Genomic DNA, 5,558 nt, shown 5'->3' with positions numbered 1-5,558 from the left:
GGTGTAGCAATAAATATATAAATGCGCGTGGTCATAGTGCCTTCGCGGTCATCCCATCATGGCCGTTCTAACTTCGTCATCAGATTATTGTTACGCAGTCGTCATCCCGCCATTGTCTTGATACATTCGTTAAAATGATATTGTCCTTACACTATAGTCACTACTTCAGAATGTTCGTCCTATTGTCGTCCTGCTACCGTGCTCAAAATGTCTTCATCATTGCCTTTACATCATTCCTCCGTCATTTAATCGCTGTGACTTCGTCATCGCCTTACAAGCGCCGTCATGGCGTTGTGCTCATGGCCGACGCTGGCTTGCAAGTGCCTTAGCAAAGTGGTACGATCTCTAAGGCAGTGTGTGTCACAAATAGCCGAAGAGGTGGTAATTTCAGAATGTCCGCTACAGATTATAAAGAAAGGTGCCTTCGGTAACTGGATGTGGTGCTATACTCTTTGCAAGGCAGTTGCAATCACCTTGAAAGTCCCATCGTGAAATTATTTGTGCAGAAATATTTGTGACATGCTTCAAGCTGGCTATTGCGCACTGTTATACGGGCCTACTCTTGTGGTTCCCGCGTTGGAACTATTTGTAAATGATGCTGACAAAGAAGCCCGCAACCTTCGCGGCTAAATTTTTACACCGCCATGAAGTGACCTACAGCAGCAGTGAATATCTAGAAAACTCCTTCAGCTTAGCGCAACATTGTGAACTGCAGGCGCAATAGTATGAGCCTCATTCATATCAATAGTGATAAAGGCAATGGCGCATCACAAATAACCATGTTGGGAAGAGTGAAGAATAAGTGCTCGAACCATAAAAAATGATGAGAAAAGGGATAATCTCAAGCGTTGGGAAAACAAACGAATTCGCATGAACCAAGGAGTGCTCGAAAGGTCGTTTAGGTCTATCCGCTAGAAGATTGATCTGTTCCCTCGCTGTCAGAACTAACCCTTTCATTTAAATAAATTGGCTTCTTTCCTTTTATTCTATCAATGGGTTTGTTTTCCTTTTCCATTGGTCAGAGAGCTATGGCGGACTGGATAAACGCTTCGAGAACAGGTGGTGCATTTAATGATCCATTCAGAAAAGAAAAACATGCACAGGCACCTACCGTCCATACATAACAAGCACAGATATTAGGAAGCAACTAGAGAATCTGCTTTATTCCAGTCTCCCGGATCATTACTAATAACCCCATAATAATAGAGAGCTTTAGCGCTGACATGCTACCGTACGGTAAGGGCAGCAGTGGCCTACCGGTCGAGGACTACGCCTCGCCTACGTTACCATAGTACATACTGCACGCTAAGGAGTAGTAGCATTCGGCTTGCACCGTGTTTTGCGAGCCGAGCCATCGTTAGACAAAGCACGAGTTAACTTTATTTCACTTTGTGCGACAGGACGAAGTGGCAGCAAGTATGACAGCCCTCCTCACCGGAAGGTGAACTTGAGGTGTGCTGAACTGAACATGTGGCCGAGCCCTTTGTAACAGGCGAGTGATATACTCAGGCTGAATGAGAAAAAAGGAATATTAAGGAAAGCGATAGCCATCTAAAAGAAAACCAAAAAATAAAATATGGTAAAAGAAAAAAAACACTACTGGTTGGAGGCGCCATCTAATGACGCACAGTGACTGACAACGTTTCACTTATCTGCTGCTATAAAGTGTCGGCCACGGTTCAATTAAAACAACCAGTCCTTTTTTCAGGCAAAGCTTGTATTGGGGCGCAGAAGTTTTGGTGACGATATAGTCACGCGTAAAACTTGGAGGACACTTTAGCTTCGGCTTCAAGAGTGGAACGCCATAGCGTTATCCCACCCCGTTCGCACGGCCCACTCATTCGCTCGGTACGCTCGTGTGTCACACAAACACGAAATGTGTGCCTGAGCAAGCGGAACGAACCAAAGAACTCGGTGTCTCGGAGGAAAAAACGATCTACGCGAGCCAAACGCAGTGATCGGCACGAATAGCCGGGCCGCGCCGTGCCATGAAGGCGGACTTTATCATGGGGCTGACGCCTCATTGGGATCGTCCTCTATCTCGCTTGGGAGCACCACGCAGACGAATCACTCCTCGCCACCAGCACGGCAAACATCGCAAGGGACCCTTTCCCACCAGACGCTTTATGGCGCAGTGGTCACATCAGAGGCGTCCCGCATCGAACGCAGTATCTAGGAATCGCGCTGCCAGCGGAAAGAGGAGCCGCATCGCCTAAGCACGAGGGTTCGAGTGACGCACGCTGGAAGTTGGAAGGGGAGAGAGCGAGAAAACTTATAAACGTAAGGGTATTGGGGCATCCTCGCACCGTCCCCCGCATGGCCCCAGTGCACTCAAACGAGACGAAGGGGCGAAGCGGACGAGTGGTGCGCCGCCTGTCGGGGCAGCGCCGTACATTGCGCGGAGGAGTCTTTTGTGTTTGCCGCAAGATGGCGCTGCGTGTGCGCCAAGCGCAGAAATGTAGCGGAAGCGTACTTCGCTACGCATTTGACTGCGATTTCTGTAATTTACATGCTCATAATTACCGATATACAACGCAGTATAACTTTCTGCGGCACGTTTCTAAGGCAACACTGCATTCAGTAGAGGCGCTTTTGTCGTGCTTCGAACCATCGAACTCATGGCTGAGTGGTAGCGTCTCCGTCTCACACTACGGAGTCCCTGGTTCAATTCCCACCCAGCCCATCTTGCAAGTTGTCTTTATTTATGAATTGCCTTCCGCCACTTTTCGCTCACGACCAACACCGCCGACGCCAACGACACCGGCTTTTCTGCGACACGAGCTCTTTAACGCTATCACGTTAAAACCCAGTTGCTCCCAGAGCAGAGCGCTTGACTTGGCGGCCGAGCCAAGACCCGTCGTGGCAGATCGGAGCGGAGATCGCTGAGGGCTCCAGCATCTGTGACTGTGCAGTGCAGTCGTACACCGAAACCGAACTAGCGGCCATCCTGCAGAGCCCTCCTTGCGGGGATGAGGCTTATTCCTGCAACCCTATGAGGGTTAGTCTAGGGCTGGATGCCTTGTGCCTCAGCATTTGGGTGACTTTCTGGCATTGCCGAAAATAGAGGGCGAAGTACAGGCAGCGGCAATCCAAAAAGCCATTCCAAAAAGCTGTCAGTAGGCGACCCTATCGAGGGGGCATTGAGAAAGAGTAATTGTAGAATGGCGCGGTTCTATAAGGTTATTGTGGCTGTTTTTTTGTAATCAGTACATGGTGCATTTTTGTTAGTTATTAGGTACGTATTAATTTTAATTTTTATAGTTAGCGTTAGGAAAGCGATATTTTCAAAGCTTTCTTCGCGCAGATAGAGTGTAGCTTTTGTTTTTATTTTGGGTTTATAAACCACTCTATGAATTAATTTTGTTTAGAAAAAAGCCACAAACAGAGCCCAGTACCTATCGCATTCAAGGCGCTGGTACTGGCAGGTGGCACTGACTGAACGACAACTCAGTACGCGGCACTGATCCCTTTCATCATTTCAATAGCTGCGACAAATCCTGTGGTTCAAAAGGTTGCCCTTTTCTTTCGTTTAGGTGACTTGTGAATCAAGAGCTACGTGGAAATTTTAGTTCGGAAGGGCGGAGATGAGGACACGGGACACGTCGCCGAGGGAGGATTCCAGACCTTCAAATTTCAACCTCGCCGTACCGTGACCAAACTGGCAGCGGTCTTGGGGCCGTTTCGATGGCGAGGGACTAAGGTGGCTTAAAGTAGCCGACTCATGAGCTATTTCGTTTGTTAGGTGTTCATGCCTCGATAAGAAACATAAATTGTCTTTTTTTTGTCTTTTGTGGTCTAAACGATCTCCATCAGTTGATAGTTTGCCTCAGAGCTGCGCGAGTGGTGCCTTCTTTGAGACACGACAGAAACGAAAGTGACCAAAACGTTAGTCACACTATCATTCGAATTTTGTTTAGGGTCTGAAATTTAATTTACTAATAATTTGTTAGGTTTCTTTTCGCGGTGCTCCTCTTTGGCTGTCTTTCTGGCGCTCACTGGTTCTCACCTCAGGATTAATTAAGGGAGAGGGTATGATTACATGGCATGTCTCGGATGGGTTTAGACGCTTATCTTATAGCCGTTAGGGAGCTGGTCGGATTTGATCGCTAAAATACCAGTTCCGAGCCTACGACCGGCCGCCAACCCTCCCTCCTAAATGACCATTGGACGCGATCTTCCCGGCGAGCGCGGGACTTCGAGCCAGAGCTGCACCTGCCGAGCAGCCAAGGCCTCTTCAAGGGGCACCGATGAGCTGCCCCCTTTCGAGCCCTCTTCCTGGCGGTTGTTGTGATCGGCCGTTCGGCCCGCGACAACCTCCAGTCACGGCTTGCGCGACTATGGCAAACGGGCCGACGGATTCGTCAAAATTATTCTCAAACAGATGATTTATGACCAGCGTGGGAGTACCTCGTTGAGGGTTGGTTTGTACAATTAGGATGATACAGCCATGACCTGTCAGTCACACAAATTGGCATGTCCATCCGGAGACGCGGTCAGTGCGATGATATGGACATCACCTGTCAGCGTACGATCGGAGTAAGCATACGTTCCCCTCCTTTCCCTGTTTGTGGCCATACCCCGCAGGGGCGTGTGCGTCAGCAGGCGTTTGGTGTGTTGCGACACCACGTGGGTTGGACCCTACCGCGTGTAGCCGTGCGCGGCTCAGCCGTGTCCGGGGAAAGGGGGATCCTGGAGGTTGAGCCGATGCCGGGTGTTCAGACCTTTAAAGCCCCCCGGCGGAGGCAACACACCTCTTTGGCCTCTGCTTCACGTAGACGGCACCACCGGACTGACCCACCCGGGAGAAAACGGTAGTTGTCTTTTCCTGTCTCTCTCCCTACAACCTTCGTCTTCCCTTTGCTTTCCACCTTTGCTGTCTACTTCTGGCTTCCCTTTACTTCCATTCTTTTCCATGCAGCAAGGGTTAACCTTGTGTGAATAGGCAAGCTAGGTTATTTCATATTTGGTTATAGTACAGCTGGCGTTTGCAGGCCATGTTTCACAGGTCCTGCAGCGTCCCCTTGTAGGACTCCACGGTGGGTGGCTGGCATTACTGCCGAAATATCACATATCTTTATGGCTAACTCCTTCCCCCCACTCCCTGATCGCCCTCAGAAAAGAGGGCGCACCGATGAACTATTCTAATTTTTTCGTCGGCAAAAAGAATCTTTCCCTCGTTTCCACGTCATCCATTCTGAAAAACCGGTTAAACCAGTGGGAACAATTTCACCATTCCTTGTATCGAAGTCCCTTACCGAAGTTTTTGGCCCAGGTTATAAGGCGTCGAGGATGGCTAGCGGCGACCTCCTCTTGGAGCTCCGAGATCTGAAACAATTTGAGAAACTGCCTAAATTGGTATCATTTGCGGAGACCCAAGTAGTAGTAACCCCGCACCGCACGATGAACACCACCTGCGGCGTTATCTCGGACGACGATTTGCTGGAGCTCACTGAGGCTGAACGCTTGGAGGGCTTCAGTGAACAGAATGTTATAAAGGTCAAAAGAATCAAGATTAGGCGTTATGGTAAACAAATTGCGACCAAGCACCTAATACTCAC

The sequence above is a fragment of the Dermacentor variabilis genome, chromosome 3 (genome assembly GCF_050947875.1).
Source record: "Dermacentor variabilis isolate Ectoservices chromosome 3, ASM5094787v1, whole genome shotgun sequence".
Lineage (NCBI taxonomy): Eukaryota > Metazoa > Arthropoda > Arachnida > Ixodida > Ixodidae > Dermacentor > Dermacentor variabilis.
This window is presented reverse-complemented; position numbering follows the sequence as displayed.